General features: G+C 46.4%; 1 protein-coding gene across 5 annotated transcripts in view; it reads right to left on the bottom strand.

Moving 5' to 3' along the window:
- Nucleotides 1-18,704, bottom strand: part of SLC8A3 (solute carrier family 8 member A3) — a 179,816-nt gene that overhangs the window by 139,188 nt on the left and 21,924 nt on the right. The gene's annotated exons all lie outside the window — the stretch shown is intronic.

Here is an 18,704-nt window from a genome sequence, read left to right as displayed (position 1 = left end):
TCAATGTGGCTGGGGAGTGCAGGGGGCAGATTAACCTAGACCTGCCCCAGCCAAGGGACATGCACCCCTCCCCCGACTGTGCCTGTTGGAGCTGCAGTGGCCATGGGGAGGCGCTTCTCACTTGAACCCAAGCTGCTGCACTGAGAGAAGGATGGGGTAGTCCTTGCTCCTACGGCAGCCTGCATGCTGAACCCCTCATCCCTGGCCCCACCCCGGAACAACGATTTAAATGAAGAAAAACAAAAATTGAGTTAAGGACATAAGCAACACTGGGCAAATCCTCTTGTAACAAAATAAACTGGAGTTGGATCAGGGTGGTGTAAGGAACAAAGAAATTATCTACTTTGCCTCCTTTGTGCCCTCCTCCTGTTACTGAAAGAGGGTGAAGTGGCTGTTGACTAGCCTGTATATGAAAGTAGTAAGAGGAACTGAGGCCAGCAAACTAAGGGTATGTCTACACTAGAAAGTTAGTTCGAACTAACGGACGTTAGTTCGAACTAACTTTCCTATGCGCTACACTAGCGCTCCGCTAGTTCGAATTTGAATCGAACTAGCGGAGCGCTTAGTTCGAACTAGGTAAACCTCATTTTACGAGGACTAACGCCTAGTTCGAACTAGCTAGTTCGAACTAAGGGCTGTGTAGCCCTTTAGTTCGAACTAGTGGGAGGCTAGCCCTCCCCAGGTTTCCCTGGTGGCCACTCTGGCCAACACCAGGGAAACTCTATGCCCCCCTCCCGGCCCCGGACCCCTTAAAGGGGCACGGGCTGGCTACGGTGCCCGTGCCAGGTGGAAGCCTGCCAGCACCCAGCTAGCAGACCCTGCACCTGGCACGGCACAGAGCCACCCACCCGATGCCCCCCAGCCCACCCCCTCTTGCCGGGACCAGGCTGGCGGCTCCCAGGAGCTTGCCCTGGACCGCAAGAGGCGGGCACCTTCCTGGGCTAGTGCGGACATCGTGGACCTCGTCCACGATCTCCGCACTAGGCACAGGAAAGTGGCCGTCTAGGGCAGGAGAGCTGCCAGCCTGGCCACCCAGGACCAGGTGTGCATGAAAATCAAGGGGGTCCACTGAGACCCCCGACCCTGAGCCCTGAGCTTACAATGGCCGTCCTGGGTCAGACCAAAGGTCCATCTAGCCCAGTAGCCTGTCTGCCGACAGCGGCCAACCCTAGGGACCCTGGAGGGGATGGACCGAAGACAATGACCAAGCCATTTGTCTCGTGCCATCCCTCTCCAGCCTTCCACAAACTTTGGGCAGGGACACCACTCCTACCCTCTGGCTAATAGGACTCCATGGACCCAACCTCCATCACTTGATCTCACTTCCCTTTAAACTCTGTTCTAGTTCTAGCCTTCACAACCTCCTGCAGCAAGGAGTTCCACAGGTTAACTATTTGCCTTGTCAAGAACAACTTTCTCTTACTAGTTTGAAGCCTGCTACCCATTCCTTTCCTTTGGTGTCCTCTAGTCCTTCTTTATGGGAACTCAGGAAGAACTTTTCTGAATGCACCCTCTCCACCCAACCCCTGCTTTTAGAGACCTCTATCCTGTCCCCCCTCCGTCTCCTCTTTTCTAAGCTGAACAGTCCCAGTCTCTGTAGCCTCTCTTCATCTGGGACCTGTTCCCAACCCCTGATCATGTTAGTTGCCCTCCCCTCTCCCAGCCTTTCTCTTCCCCTCTCCCACCTCCTTTTCCCAGTCTCCCCCAGTTTTTTTCAATAAAGACAGAGTCAATGTTGGAAGAAACGTTATCTTTATTTTGTACATCAATAAGAAGGGGGGCTAGGGAAGGGCAAGTGGAAGGAGGTGAGGGAGGAATGGGGTACGAGCCCCCGATGGGGAGGACTGGGCTGGCTCTGCGGGCTTCTGGGGGTGGAAGCTCTCCTGCAGCCCCCCAATTACTCCCTCTCCCCAGATGGCAGCCTGCGGCAAGTGCAGCCGGGCTGATGGCCGAGTGGTGTGATGTGCCCAGTGTGGGCACTCAGGGCACTCCAAGCCAGAACTTCTTTGCAAGCGGGGCACCCCTTAGAACTGTGTGTCCGGGGTGGGGGTCGGGACCCTTTAAGCACAGCCCTCGGCTAGCCTGAGACAGTATCTCCATGCTCTAAGTCCTCCTTTTATGCCCTGCCGGCACTGCTTCCGGCCATCATTAAGCCCTGTTCAGAGTCCACTCAATGTGGACTTACTAGTTCGAACTAGCAAAACGCTAGTTCGAACTAGTTTTTAGTTCTAGATGCGTTAGTTCGAACTAGCTTAGTTCGAATTAACTAATTCGAACTAAGTTAGTTCGAACTAGCGCTGTAGTGTAGACGTACCCTAAGTGAGGTGTTCACATGTCCAAACAACCATCACAATTGGCTCCCTTGTTGGAAATTTAAACAAAAAGCAGAGATGGACATTCTCTCTTCCCTGAGAAGTGCCTGCAAGTCAGGGTAGACATGGTGGCAGGCGAGTGTGGCACACAACTGTCATTATGTACCCATACTATGCACAGATGACTCCACTCTCCAGGGCTACCAGTGTGTCGCTAAATTTAGAAAAACAAAATAAAACCCCCAAGAACTTAGTAATGCTCTGCTTAAAGGCTTGGTACTAACAGATCCAGAAGAGCCACGCTAATGAATATACAGTGGCAAATTCAAGTACCCACTGGTGTTCCCAATATTCCCCTAGACAGATTAGACACAACACACAACCTTACCTGTTTTCAAATTCTATATAGAGTAAACGTTGCCTCTCCTCTAATCTAACCAGGACAGATGACCAAGTTGAAGAACTTAGTACATCACATTCCAGGCCCACCTACTGTATTTTGCTACTCGTATTCTGTGCTAATAGGCCTTCCATTTGTTAACAATTGGGGTTAAATAGTATACGCTGCCACAGAATAGGCAATTTTGTCTCTTACAGCCACAGTGTGCTTTCTGAGGTATTTAGTAACATGGTTAACTAATCTATAATGGGTCCCTTGAACCTGAACAGAGTGCCACATGGAACCTTGATCTTAACAACAGCATTTTCCAAAGCAGCTAAGTATCTTAGGACCACACGTCCACTGGACTTTCAATATCCATTGATTTTCAATGGGACTTGTATTCCCAAGTCACTCAGGGACAGATTTAAAAAAGGCATTTAGGTGCCTTTACAAATCCATCCCCTAGATGCTTTTGAAAACCCCATCACAAGTTCCTCAAGAGGCTTGAGAGCACCGTGTCTATTCTAGGCAGCACTTTAATGTTACTGGTGTGAACAAACGCATTGCAACGGCTATTTGATCATCATCATCTTGTTGTGTCACTCACTTCTCCTCAAAAGCAGGCACAATCTCCCTCAATCTACAAAAATGTTTTCAATATCCAGGTAAGAATCTATAGAGACAAGCAAAATAGGAAGGAAAGAATGAACAAAGACTGCAAATGAACAAAGCCATCCTTGACAAAGCACAGCGAAGAGGAGTGATTGATTATGCAGTATCAGAACCACAAATCCGTATCACCCCCTTTGGTATGGAAAAAGATGGAAAGAAATAAACACCTGTTTGATGCTACCTGAATGGATTCAGAAATGACAGACTCTTCCCAACTTGCTCTCTTTTATGCTTTATCCTTCTGTTTCTCTTTTTTTAACCTATGACTGTTATACAGTGCTTGACTGATAGACTCAGAATTGAAAGTATCCATGGAACAGGTACAATACAGGCAGTAACCATGCCTGATCCCCACCCTGCTTTGTCAACATGTCTCAGTGTGACCCTGTCTAAAGCAATAGGAAATGTCAACACCTGCCATGGATGGTCTAGGTTTACTTGGTCCTACCTCAGCACATGAAGCAGGACTAGACGCACTTGTAAAGTCCATTCCAGCCTGTGATGGGGTGTATCAACCCTGCACTGAGAATCAGGGAGTTGCCCTGGCCCAACTGGCTGAAAGGGCCTCTGCCCCCACAGCCCTGCTGGGCATGCTCCCAGGAGTATAAAAACCTCTGGAGCCACTCAGTCAGGGCTTGGGTTGCCAGATGGCTTCAACAAAAATACTGGACACACTTGACATTACATAAAAATCTACATTACATCTTATTTAGAAAATACCGGACATTTATATTTTCTCAATTTGTTTCCTGAACAGAAAGCTCAAATACTGGACTGTCCAGTTCAAAACCGGACACCTGGCAACCCTAGTCATGGCTAACTACAGAAGGAAGAGGATGCACAGGGGAGTGGAGTCAGCCAGAACCTTCAGCAGAAGCTGCAGCTTAGGAGGCCGTCTGAAAGGACACTACCCACAAGCAACGCAATGAAAGTGAAGCAGCGAGCCAGGAATGGTAGGAAGTAGCCAAGGGTGCAGAATTGTTCTCTGGGCACTCAGCGTGTTGCGGTAGGACTCCCCACTGAGCAGGCAGTAGATTGCTCCACCACCACCAAGGCCCTGTGCTGGGACCCAGTAGAGCAGGAGGGCCCAGGTTCCCCCACAACAAATCAGTGCCATAGAAGTTTGGAGGCTTATCTCTGGACTAGAGCTCTGGGCCGTATTGCCTCTAACAGAAGGGACCCACCTGAGTACTAGGCCTCAGAGCTTCAGTGTCACTAACAGACTGGTATATGGATGCAGGCCACCTGGCTGGGTTAGCTCTGGGTGAGGGGGGAGTGTGAGCGGCCTTGGAGGAAAGCTGAGCCCCACCCTTAAAGTACCTAGATTTGAGGGGCAGGCCAGAGTAAGACAACCCCCAATCGTACCCCTCGACCCAGTCATACACCCCTATAATTCTATTTATCTGGCCTTCTGTAGCTGTAATAGCTTCTACTACAGTTCATCCGTCATCCCATTTTCAGACTTGACAAGGTGGGTGTGATAATTCCTTTTACTGGACCAACTTCTGATAGTTGGAGAGAGAAACAAGCTCTCCTTCAACAGAAGTTGACTCAATAAAACATAAAACACCTACCTTGTCTCTCTAATACACTTGGACCAACACAACTACAACTGCACTCCATTTTCAAAAGTGACTGGTGCCTCAGTATCATTCAAAGTCAGACTCTCATCCATACACTGGATTAGCAATGACATTTCCATCCCTCAAATCAATCACTGCTACCACCAGCCTCCCGCTCCGTGTTCTGACCTTCTATCATTAACACAAGGAGATTTAGGTTAGATATTAGGAAAAGCTTTGACTATATGGAGAGTTAAGCCCTGGAATAGGCTTCCAAGGCAAGTCATAGAATCCATGTCATTTGAGCTTTTAAGAACAAGTTAGACAAATACCCACCAGGGATGGTCTAGGTTTACTTGGTCCACCTTCCATACAGTCCATTCTAGCCATTCACCCCTAGGATTCTATGTATCTGTATTTTGTTGCTCTAAAGCAGCGGTTCTCAAACTTTTTGGGCTCCGGAGCCCTTTACATGCTTAAAAATGTATGCAGAGCCCCAGCGGTCCACTGATTGCATGTGTTGTATTTATGCGGAGCCCCAGCGGTCCACTGATTGCATGTGTTGTATTTATGCGGAGCCCCAGCGGTCCACTGACTGTATGTGTTGTACCTATGGATGTTTCAAGTTTGTCAACCTCACGGAGCCCCTGGAGATGTTTCGTGGAGCCCTGGGGCTCCACGGAGCACACTTTGAGAAACACTGCTCTACTGGCTTTTACTGCAGTTCATTCCTCATGCTACTCTGAAGCTTGGCCAGCCAATATTTAAAAAAAATATTTAATGAATAATTGTATTGATTATTCCTCAAACTAACTGAATGAGATTTCTAAAGCAACCTCTCTTGCTGGTAGCTTCCATTTATACTTTTGGGTTTCCAAACCCAGACTCTGGTACCAGAGTAAAAAACACAAGCTTAGCAACATATTTCTTCTCTTGTTCATTAACTCTTGCGATGGGCCCGGTTTCCCGTAAGCAGAAGTCAAAATCATTTTTAGAGACAGTGTAATAAGTGATCCAATCCTGCCTGTCTTGAAACAGACAAAATTCTCCAGTGAGAGCCAAAGGAATTTTGTCTGCATAGTGACTGCAAGATAAGACCTTAATATGCTTTCAATAAAATAACAGTTTTAAGTTAAACTGTCTTAAAAACCGCAATACAGCATCCTCCATAGGCCTCTGGGAACCAATGCAAAAGTACTTTGCAATGATACATTTACTAGATTTAAAAAATTTATATTAATAAAACATTAATGTAAATATTAAACATTCATAAGTCAGGAAATGCAAAAGCTAAGGTTCTCTTTGCAACCATAAATCACTTGCATTGCTTATGCAAGATCCAGTTTTGTCCTCGTATACATCTACGCAACTCAGATTGAAATCACTGGAGTTGCCTGTGCTTCTCTGAAAGCAGAATTTGGCTGGCTGTATATTAAATCAAATATAAATAACAGTACACTGTCACAAATAGAACAGAATACTCTGTTACAAAGGATACCCTCACTTTTAAACTTTAGCCCTTCTATATTACTGGCACAGCTCTCCCTGCATCCTTTTCATGTGGCAGGCCCATGCCTCCCTCCACTGCTTTTTGGGGTGTGATTTCCCGATCCAGTTCTCTCTGACTGGGTCTCTGAGTTACTCACCATTGGTACCCAAAGAAGTGTACTTCACTGGATCCAACTGAACTGGATCCCTCCAGGGTTTCTCTTTGGGAGCCTGAGACAGCTTACACTTGCAAGGAGACAGAAACAGCTACTTCCAAACCAAGTAGGATTTATTGCACCTGTAAGGTATGCTATGCTTAAAGTGGGTGAAAAATAACAAAGAGATCTACAGGTACATTTCCTTATCAGTGCTTAGTCCAGTGGTCACCTGGTAGATCTTGGAGCCTCTGGCAGGTGATCCTGACTGGTTTGGCTAAGAGGCTATCAAGTGCCAACACTTCGGCTGCTCCTCTCCCCACTGCTGCTCCTGTCCTGCCCTTTGCCTTGGAGCTGCCCCTTCCCCTGGGGAGCCTCCTGCTTTCTGTGCAAGGCAGGGGAAGGAGAGGAGAGTGCTGATGTCAAGGTTCCCACTCTGCATCCTTTCTCCATGGAGCACAGAGGGGGCACAACAGGACTTGGGATGGAGTTTGCTAACTAGTTTAGGGAGTGGTCCAGAACCAGGGTAGGGGTGAGCCTGCCTTAGCCCCACTGCACCACCACCCAGGAGCCACCTGAGGTAGGCAGGGTCCAGCTGGAGCCCACAGCCTGAACTCCTATCCCAGTCATGAACCCCCTCCTGCACTCCAAGCCCCTGGCCCAGCCCCGAGCACCCCTGCATCCAAATGCCATCCCAGAGCCTGCACCTAGAACCTCCTACATCCCAACTGCCTGCCCCAAGAGCAGCTCACAGCCCTTCCCACACTCCAGATCCCTTAATCCAAGACCAGAGCCTGTGCCCCAACCCTCTGCCCCAGCCTGATGAAAGTGAGTAAGGATGGACAAGAGAGGGATGATGGAGTGTGCAGAGGAGGGTCCTCGGAGAAGAGACAGGAGGGAGGCGGGACAAGGGTATTTATATTTGAGGTAGATTTTGGACTGCGCTTATATTAAAAAAGTGATCTTGTGCTTAAAAAGGTTGGAGACCACTGGCTTAGTCTCTGTGTCAGCCGTTCAGATGAGTGTGGCTTATTCCCCATCTCTTGAGTCAGGAGAACCAGCCAACACTGCTTGCAGCATTCTTCCTGTCTTTGAGGGTACCTCTACACTGGGAGAGTGCTTCCTAGCCCAAGGAGACAGATATGCACTAACTTTACACAAGCTGATGCACTAGCTGCGTGGCCATGGCAACATGGGTGGGAGCTGTTGTATTAAGAGAGATGGAATAGATGTGCCCAAAGACTCCAACATATTGTTAACAAGTCCCTGAAATTGTCCATCATCAAGCAATTTTAAACAAGGCTTGGGATTTAGTAAAGAGAGACCTCAGCCTGCTTAGAACCATGGCAAAACAGTTGTAATAATTTTCTTAACTTTTTATTATGACCTGTGAAGTGTTAAATAAGGGGTTTATTTTAACAAAATCCCTTATATTTTTTCCCTTTAGCTGGAGAGAGTTTTTTTTAAAGAATCCCTTTTGTTTGACAGTCTCTTGAATGGTCTTCAAGATGGTAATAGCCATAAACACTGATTCTGTGAAGCACCCATGGAAAAAAGTTAATGGCTACTCAGCAACCATCGGCAGCCAACCCCCTCCCCTTGGTGCTTCCCACTGATCAGCTCCTTCTTCTCTCCCCCAGCACTGCTTGCACACCGTGGAATAGCTGTTCAGCATAGCAGGAGGCACTGGGAGAGAGGGGGAGGAGCAATGGTGGGGGATGCTCAGGGGAGGGGGCGTGAAGTGGTGGGGTATTGATGGGGCTTTGGGAAAAGGGACGGACAGAGGTGGGGTGGGGACAGGAAGAGGTGGGGCATGGTGGGGGCTAGAGGAAGTAACCAAATCTCACACCATTTGATAGCTGTTGAGGGGGGGCCAGGTACCATGTAATGTTTGTCTCAAACCGGTTCCTACTGCACAAAACCACAACTGTTGTCCCAATGTGTGGTACTCTTAGCAGAAAGCTCAAGGATTGAATGCTTTGTGAAATCTGAACTCCTGCTTTCTCCTAGACAGGTTGTTTCTACAGGTCAGTGTTGGGGCATGTCAGGAGGACAATGGGAAGAACCTTGCCATGGTAGTGTTTCTATTTCGGGTGAGAGAGAGGACTTCAGTCTAAATTAATCAGTCCATTACCCCAAGTCACTCTTGTAACTGTGTCCCTTTAAACTCAATCTCTGATAAGAGATTGTTCTTCGGGCCCCATAGAAAGACAAAGGAAAACCACATTTGTCACTGTATCTTCTCAGCATTAGAGTAGCATAAGATGGAGTTCATCATCTGCATTTGTCTCAGATTCTGAACTGGGGACTACAGTAAGCAAAGCAAAGCAGTTAATTGCAGTAAAGATAAGCTGCATGTATGGAAAGTCTGCACAGTCAACAGCCATGTTTTCAATGAAACAGATATTGTAAATGCATTGTGAGAAGCTGAAAATAAGTGAGTAGGTTAAACAAGAAGAGGGCACCTATTTTGCTAAAAGTATGTGGACATTATGCACAAAAGTAACTCTGATATGAGATTTAATTTACATGTGCACTGCAAATTACATGATTATGCACATAGATTTTCACATGCAGACTCTGAAAATCTAAGTCTAGCATTAATAGCACTAACTACACCTCTCAGAATGCTTCTAATTGTTTAAAAATTGATCATACAGTATCACATGCCAGCATAACAATGGCTTATTAATCTCTCCCTGTTTATATCCCTTACCTTTATAATATCAGACATAGCTGCCCACTTAACTGCTTATGCAACTGCATGCCTTCCTGCAGCTACCACTTTAAGCATACTGATAAATGGCTATAGGGAAAGAGATACCAGGTGAGTGTGCACCACAGAGATAAATGATAAATTATTGAAAAAAGAGCGTAGGGAAAAGGAAGCCAAAAGCTGCAATATAAATTGAATAGCTCAAGAATTAGTGTTCAATCCCAGGTCTCTAGAATGGTTTTCAGCTTTTCTGATTAGAAGGATCCAAGAAAAATTCCCCATTCTATGGTAGCTAACAATTCTTACCCACAATTTTTTTCAAGCTTTTGGAAAATATTGCTGGACAAAACCCAAACTTTAGCACGGATAGTGCCTCGAAGATCTTGTCACTTTAAACCTGGGCAGGAAGCTAACTAAGGAGACTAGACAGTAGGTTTTTATGTTATCACAGTAGAGAAATTTGAGAAGACTCAAGCCTTGTCTACCTTAGATTTCCTTTCCTCACTTGGGTAGCAAAATTCTTGCAACTGTGAGTGGGAAAAACTCCAGGCATGGACGCCCTACCCAAGTGTAAACAATTACTTGCATGAGAGCTTTTTCCCCCTCACAATATAGCTTGCTTCTCTCTGAAAGATTGCCAGCCACTACATTCATGCAGGCATCTGCAAACAAAAGAGCAAATCAGCTTGTTTTGCCTGAAGACAGCAGGTAAGTGCTGGCTGCTCGCCACATGCCACCAAAGCCACAGCCAGGTTGCTCTACTCAAACAAAACGTAAAGTCATTCTCTCTCATTCATGCTGTGGGACAGCTCTGCTAACAAAAGCAAATGTAATTTTGAAGGGCCTCTATGAGGTCTTTTGCTGAATGGAGCTGGGATTGGGGAAAGAAGGAGTCTCCTGAAGCTAGCACACCCAGATAACCTGTACTCGAGCAAGGAAGTGGGGTGTCCTTGACCTCCTGCTAAGATAATGCATTGCTGCATGGAACTATTGCTTTTCACAACAAAGCTACATGTTCCCTCCTGAATAGGCTGCTAAATAAAGAAAGAGAGTCACAAATAAAAAGTCAAAGTAGAGTCCCTACTCACTTGCTACTGAGGCAAAAATAGGAGTTTTATCTAGATTAGAACCTTGTGATTTGGCCTTCAAATCTCAGACGGATGAACGTGACAGTCCCTGTCCCTTTGCCAAAAAAAGGACAACAAAGACAAACAGAGCAACTGAGAACATTCAGATCCATGTGAATCCATATTCCCACACCAGGTTTGCATGTGGGCCCTTGCTGTTGTGCATAAATGTTGGGCTATTTTCATCACATTCAGAATTTTGCATTGGTGATAGATACCAGACTGGCAATCCGGCAGAGTAAAGTCCCATGTTTTGCAACAGAACAACAGTACAGGCTGCTGCAGTGTAAGTTTCCTCCAAGTTGCCCCACCTCTTGCCCCTTCAGAGCAGGAATAAGTTTGGTTTCAGTGACAGAACTGGTCAAAATTTATCAAATCTTTGTCTTCATGAAAAAAATGTTTTTTTGACTAAACAGAAGGTTTCCTGGGAAAATCTGTTTTTGCTGAAGTTTTCGATTTTCATCAAAACATTGAAATCCAAATAATTCAGTTTTCAGGACCCAATATCTTCAATATTTTCCACAAAATCCCTCAAATTTTCACAGAAAAGTGTTGAAAGAAACAAAATATTCAAAGTTTTTCAGTGGAAATAAAATACATTTTCAATCAGCTCCAGTCAAGGCTGTTTGATCCTTGGCCTAACCACTAGGGCAACCAACAAGAGTGTGAGCTAAGGCTCGTCCAGGTTAAAAAAGTTGGACCAGTGTAAGTACATTGATTGCTGCAGCAGTGCCAATTTTTTAAATATAGACCAAGTCTTAATGAGAACTTTGTTGATGGATAAGTCTCTACTGGAAACTGGACTGAGATTTACCATCTCATTTCCAATAGGCCACCAAATAGTTATGAAATACTCATGGATTTTGCTCCCTATCTTCCTGGGCTGTATTTGAACCAGCGATTTACAGCAGGATAACATCCAAATTTCATTATCAGTCCCTCAATGTATTCCTCTTAGTTTGGCTCCTAACAAAAATGTCACAAGAGGAAACAGTAGGCGGCTCTTGCTTGTCATTGCTTTGTGCTCCACAGTGAATGTGCCAAAAATCTAGGTTTTATATAGCAACATATTCAGTTGCCTACAAAAATAATCCCATGAATGTGTGTTAATACAGCTCCCTTTCCTTCAAAGCAAGTTCATGCACAAAAGCTACTATGTCATGGGGCGGTGCGGGGGGGGGGAGGGGATGACTGTGGCAAATTAATATTCGTTGGCTTGATTCTTGTTTCCTTTATGGCCCTTTACCACTGCTCTGCATTCCATGTACTTGATGTTCCATCCCCCAAGTCCCATGATAATGGATTGTAATTCATTGCCCTCTGAGCTGAAAAGGGAGCAGCCCCACTATTTCCTGGTCCTCTTCCAGGCTGTGATGCAATAAGAGAACCGCATTGCTGTGCTTACTGCCTGCCCCATGGGCACAAAGCACAGCAGTGAGAGAAAGAGAAGTGGTTGCTGGAGGAGACCAGCATCAGGCTTCATGATGTCCAAACCAAGAGGGAACCTTAGATTCTTCACTGATTTGAGGTGCACTTAGACCTTGGCAGAGGAAGCGTTCTGGATGATCCTGCTAGCTAGCAAAGCAGGTCCAGTTTCTAAGGGTGCATCTACCTGCACCCAGGGCTGGCCCGAGCCATTCGTGGGCCCCTGGTCCCGGGAGCATGGCGCCACCCCTGGGAGTGCAGCACATGCGTGGCCCCGCCCCACCCAGTCCGGCAGCCCTGTGCAGTGCCCCTTACAATGGGGCGCCCCAGGCAGTAGCCCGGTCAGCCCGTAGCTTGGGCCAGCTCTGCCTGCACTGTAGGTTGAAATAAAATACGCAATTTGAGCTATGCTAATTGCGTATTTATTTCGATCTTATTTTGAAATAGCGTATTTCGTAATTTGGTGCTGTCTATACAGCACCAAATTTCAAAATAACCCGCTATTCTGAAACTTCCTTTACTCCTCATGGAATGAGGTTTACAGGGATGTCAGAATAGTGAGCCTATTATATTTTGCAATAACGGGCTTGCTGTTAAGATGTGGGATAGCTATTTTGGGATACCCCCAGTATCCCGAAATAGCGCTGCAGTGTAGACATAACCTAAGAGAGCAGAAGTATGAGGTGGGGGTAGGGACAAAGTGTCCAGCCCCTCTGGAACTGGGCAACAAACAGAGCAGCTTCCAAAGTGGGGCATGGGTAAGAGGTTGACCAGAGAGAACACTATCATGGTGTGGAGAGACCCTATCCTGTACCAACACAGGAGACCACCTGAAGAAATGTGAGTACACCCCCACGCCACCCATTCAGGGAAGATCCATTCATATAGCTGCACATCTGAGAGAGGAATGGTTTATACTGCCTGTATAAATATTTAAAGAACATGGACGCAGGAATTAGAGGGACATCTGTGATTGCAGGGTTCAGCCATGTCCTTTAGAACAGTAATTATTTACACTGCAACCCCCACTATGCCAAAAGCTGAGTAGGCAGGGTGAATACACTTAACTGTGTTAAAGAAATTATGGGTTGATGTTCATTATAGCAGTAACTGCAACAGGACACATGGGTGACTAAGTGACAGCTATGCATTTCCATTCTTTGTTTTAAGTTTGGAAGGCTCCATTACAGAAGTCAGATTTTAACACCTTTCTGTTACTGTGCCTACACTTATTTGTAAGCACAAATGAGGCCTTTTTATCACTGCACACCCAACTCTGCCTGCAAACACTACTTTTTACAGTCAAAATTGATAGGATTAAAGGGACAAGTGCTCACAATTTTATGGGTGAAATCAAAGGCCAGCTAAGAGGCTGAAAATCTTTCCTTGAATGTTTAGGAGGCTGAGGAGAATAAACAGGGCTGGTCCTAACCAGTTGGTGACCCCAGGTGACCACCAGGGAAAATTTGAATTTGTCGAGCAAAAAACATTACAGTCTTCAAAGTGCAACACTTCCCCTATCCTCTCTGTCAGACACACATACACCCTGCCAATTTGGTTTGGAGCAGTCCCATTTCCAAAAGACTGCTGTAATATGGGGAAATTATTTTCAATGTGCCATTTGATTACAGTCTGGAGTAGTCTGTAGGTACATTATTCATCAGTAATTTAGATAATGGCACAGAAAGTACACTTATACAGTTTGTGGATGATATCTAGCTGGGAAGGGTTGCAAGAGCTTTGGATGATAGGATTAAATTTCAAAATGACCTGGACAAATTGGTGAAATTATCTGAAGTAAATAGGATGAAATCCAGTAAGGACCAATGCAAAGTACTCCACTTAAGAAGGAACAATCAGTTGCACACATACAAAATGGGAAATGATTGCGCAAGAAGGAGTTCTCGGGAAAGGCATCAGGGGGTTATAGTGGATCATAAGCTGAATGTAAGTCAGTGTAACAAGCAAAATCTGAATCTTGAAGAAAGAGCAAATATCATTGTAGGAAGCAAGACAGCAGAAGTAAATCTTCTGCTCTACCCCACACTGATTAGGTCTCAGCTGAAGTATTGTGTCCAGTTCCGGCCTCCACATTTCAGGAAAAACATGCACAAACTGGAGAAAGTTCAGAGAAGAGCAACCCAATATGTCATTAGCTTTCTTAGCAACAAGGGCACATTGTTGACTCATATCCAGATTCTCATCTATTGTAACCCATAAGAACAAAAGAACAGCCATACTGCGTGAGACCAAAGGTCCATCTAGCCCAGTATCCTGTCTGCGACAGTGGCCAATGCCAGATGCCCAAGAGGGAGGGAACACAATAGGTAATCCTCACGTGATCCCCCCCTGTCATCCATTTCCAGACAAACTCCAAGTCCTTTTCTGCAGAACAGTCAGTCCCTAGCCTGTATCAGTGCATGGAATTCTTCTGTCTTAATCTGCACTTGCCTTGTTGAACCTCAGATTCCTTTTGGCCCAATCCTCCAATTTGTATAGGTCACTCTGGACCCTACCTACCTCTCCCCCTAGCTTATTGTCATCCATGAACTTGCTGAGGGTGCAATCCATGCCCTCATCCAGATCATTAATGAAGATGTTAAACAAACTGCCCCAGGACCAGTGCCCGGGGCATTCCACTTGATTAGGGATGTTAAGAAGTGGGCTTTTCTCTAATCGTGAAGTCATCAGAATTTTTATTGATTGCATGATTAGCCGATAAGGGAAGGCACTCAGTTCTAGCTCGCACCAGGTCCAGCAGCTACCCCTGCTGTGACTCTGCAGTTTAAATGTTGTAAGAGCCGGGCGGCAAGCAGCCCAGCTCCTACTACATTTAAATTGTGGAGACACACTGGGGGTAGGTCCCGGACTTGGCACCAGCCAGAATTGAGTCGGGCTTGCTCAGGAAGCTGGAAGCCCCGTGGACAGGGGCTGCTGCCAGAGCATCCTCTGCCCACGGTGCTTGGGCCCACTACAGGCAAAGGCTGCTTTGCAGTGGCCTCCCTTGGCCCCCTGGGCTGCTGCCTGAGCCTCTGAAGATAGAGGAAGCACCGCAGAGGAAGAGGGGGCAGATGGCACCATGGAGGTGGTGCTGGGGGGGACCAGATTTTAAGCTGGCTGTCCCCAGCACTTGCTCCTGCTTCCTCCCCTGACCTCCCCGGGGAAGACAGGAAGTGCAAATAGTCAAGTAGCTAACTACAGTACTCGCTTACATCTCTATGCTTGATACCAGCTGCTAACCACACATCAAGCCATTGATCCCTATCCTTTGAGCCTGAATCTAGCCAGCTTTCTATCCACCTTATAGTCCATCCATCCAAGCCATCCCTCTTTAACTTGCTGGGAAGAATACTGTGGGAGACCATATCAAAAGCATGACTAAAGTCCAGGTATTTCATGTCCACTACTTTCCCCATATATATAGAACCACTTATAGCTTGTCCTAAGTCTTCCCTAAGAGCAATTTTCCACTTGAAAATACTAGTTCCATGGAAATTAAACTTTATATAAGAACATGACACCAGACTAGCTGGTCAGCTTGGTCTTCCACCCCCTCCCCCCCCTCCAATCCCCAACACCTCTGCTGCTCACCTGCTTGGCTCTGACACTTCACCCAGAGCCTAAGCTCTTTAGCTGGCTCATGGGTAATCTGCCTGATCACACCAGGTATCTGTACAGGCAGGCTACCTATTCCTCCAGACTCTCTGGCTGTCCACGAAGCTGCATGGGCTGGTGGAGAGCAGTTGGGAAATTCCATTTTGGTTCTCCAAAAGTTTTTTTTTTAATTCTGAACCATGGAAACTTTTGAATTTCTGACTTCTCATTCTAATTCAAATCAATTTCCCCCAGAAATACAAAAATGTCCTCACGGCAGAAATTCCAGATCTCACACTTCTCTATTCCCCAGGATTTTAGGGAAAGAGACTGACAATAGGAAATGGAAGGGTAAAAAGGTTGATCTTCAGAAATATTCTGTTGCTGCCAAGGAAAAAAAGAATAGCTTTTCAGTCTTAGCTGTAAACTGAAGAGCTAAGAATTCTCCGTGCAATAGGTACTGAAATGGTTAGCAAAGGTTCTGGCTAAGCCCAATTACTAAAGATTTCTGGATTACTAAAATTAGAGATGGAATTGGCCTCTTAAATCATCAAGTTCCGGGATGGGGAACCTATGGCCCGTGGGCCAGCTCCAGCTTCTAGCTTGCTTGATCTGGACCATGGTGAAGCTCGGGGCTTTTCCCCCATGGTGAGGCAAGCTGGTGCTCATGCTCTAGCCATGTGGCAAGCCTCGGTGCTGCCCCTCACCATCATGGAGCTGGAGTGTGAGCTCGCCCTGCTGCCCAAGGAAGCCCTCAGCCTCAAAACTCCCCACCCCCCGCAGGACTGAAGTGTGAGCACTGGACTGCCCAGCTGCTGGTGGAAGCCCAAAGCTTGATGGGAGCCAAGTCAGTAAAGGTTTTTAATTGGGGGGCGGGGAGGGGGAATTGGCTTGTTGGGAGCCAGGTCAGTGAGTTTTGGAGGGTGGTTTTTCTTTTTTGCTTCTCACTTATATGTGGTCCCCAAATGATTTTTCGATGGGTCAGTGGTCCCTGACCAAAAATGATAAAAAAAAAAGTTCCCCATCACCTCAGCAGCCAGTGCTAATTTGTTCCCTAAACACTGAGTATTACTTTGTGCAGCATTTTGACTAGTACTTTTACATTACTCAAGAAATATCCCAGAGATTTGGGTCCTTTCTTTATGTTTAGGAAGGAATTAAAAACATTCATGTTACTGGTTCTTATATGCCCTGGGTATAGTCTAGCATTCGCCTCCCTCCTAGAAACGTACTTACTTCTGTTACTTGAAAATAGCTTTTTCCTCCAGAGTAATCTTTTGGCAAGACAGCACCTGTTTTCTCTCTCCTTCATCAATTAGCCCAGTCAGCCATTTAATCATTTGTCTTGATCATCACTCATTTCTAGCTAGTCATAACCCTACTAATATTCAGGAGCCCAGCATCTCAGATTTGGTTCCCACTGATGTCAGTAACATCTGGCCCAAGAAAGCTCATCACCTAATAAACCATCATGTTAGTTTTAAAGTGCTGCATAGTCCTGTCTTTTGTTTTAGCAAGACCAGACTAACACAGCTACATCTCTATTACTACGTCTTCCATTGAGGCTGTGTCTGACTACGAAGTTCTATCAGAAAAAGATACGCAAATTGCAAATTTCCGCTTTTCTTCTGAAAGAGGCTTTTCCGACAATTGGCCCGTCTACACTGGGCCAAATGTTGTAGAAAAAGCCTCTTCTGGAACATCACGTCTTCCTCGTAGAACATGGTTTACAGGGATGCCGAAAAATACGTCTGCTTTTCCGAAATTTTTTTCGGAAAAGCAGACGCTTTTCTTGGACATGGTGGAGCTTTTCCAGGTTACCTCTGGTATCCTGGAAAAACTCTGCAGTCTAGACCAATAGTGCGCAACCTTTTTTGATCTGCGCCCCCCTCCCCCGTGTCGTGGGGGCCGCCAACTGCCCCTGGCCAGCCAGATCTAGGCTGCACTGGCCCAGCCACCAGCTGGACAGATCTAAGCACCTTGCCATGCGGCCGCACCCAACCCCCGGACAGCCAGATCTAAGCGCTGCAACCCCCCGGGAAGACATGGGATGGGATTATAATTAAAAAATTATCTGGACAAACCGTGAGAAAAGCTCTGAGGCAAAAATGATTAAAGATTTAGAAAACATGGCCTATGAGAGAAGATTGAAAGAACTGGTTTTGTTTAGTCTGGAAAAGAAGATGAAAAGGAGACATGATAAGAGTTTTCAAATATCTAAAAGGTTGTTACAAGGAGGAAGGAGAAAAATTAAAGAATCAATGGAATTACATTGCAGAAATAGAAGTTGTGGTTGGACATTAGCAAAAACTTCTTATCAGGGTGGTTAAGCACTGGAATGAATTGCTTAGGGAGCTTGTGGATGAATTGCTTAGGGAGCATCCATCACTGAAGATATTTAAGAGCAGGTTAGACAAAACACCTGTCATGGATGATCTAGATGGTGCTTGGTCCTGCTGTGAGTGCAGGGGACTGGATGAGATCTCTTGAGATCCTTTCTAGTTCTATGATACTATGCCACTGTAGATGCTGACTTTTTTAGAAAGATACCATGCTGAAACTCAAGTTACAGTTGCTATCCGCTGTCATCCTATCTAATTTGTTGTTATTGCTTTCCTGCTTCCTCCCTCTCCTTCTACTGTATATTTGAATTTGGGATTACGATGGTGATGATTTGCCAGATACATTGAATCACAATTTTCCTGACAGACGGTCTCATTTTATTGTCCATAGCAGTGGTTTTGTTTCTGCCAGTCTGCGGACTGGCGCTGGGCCACGAACTGCTGGCTGCTGGGCCACAGCGGCTCTGGGGGCCGAGGCTGGGATACACCGCTCAGCACCTCCCCTGTCACAGCTGTTGGGAAAGGTGTGTCCTGCCCCGTCTCTCAGCCAACCAGCGCCAGGCAGAGGCGAGGTCTTTTCCTGGCCATGGAGAAGTGCTTCCCTGAGCGGCAGGAGGGCTGCACAGAGCCTGGAACAGCAGCGTTAGAGTAGCCACGGGGCAGCAATGGGACCAGTTGGGAGACAGCTAGCACCAGTTGGGAGGCAGCGCAGGGCTGGGTGAGAGGGACGGGGCAGGCACTAGGAGGTCCAGGGGCGCAGCTAGTGCTAGGAGGCTCTGCGGGTGCGGGGCCCTAAGAGGCAAGGGGCTGGCACTGGGAGATTCTTGGGGAAAAGCTAATACTGAGGAGCTTTGGGGATGGGGCTAGTACTAGGGAGCTCTAAGAGGTGGAGGGCTCTAAGAAGTGGGGAGCTGACACTGGGGGGCACT

This window comes from Pelodiscus sinensis, chromosome 5, assembly GCF_052426305.1.
Source record: "Pelodiscus sinensis isolate ZL-2025 chromosome 5, ASM5242630v1, whole genome shotgun sequence".
NCBI classification, from domain to species: domain Eukaryota; kingdom Metazoa; phylum Chordata; order Testudines; family Trionychidae; genus Pelodiscus; species Pelodiscus sinensis.
The sequence above is the reverse complement of the archived record's forward strand: the minus strand, read 5'-3'. Positions and strand labels throughout refer to the sequence as shown.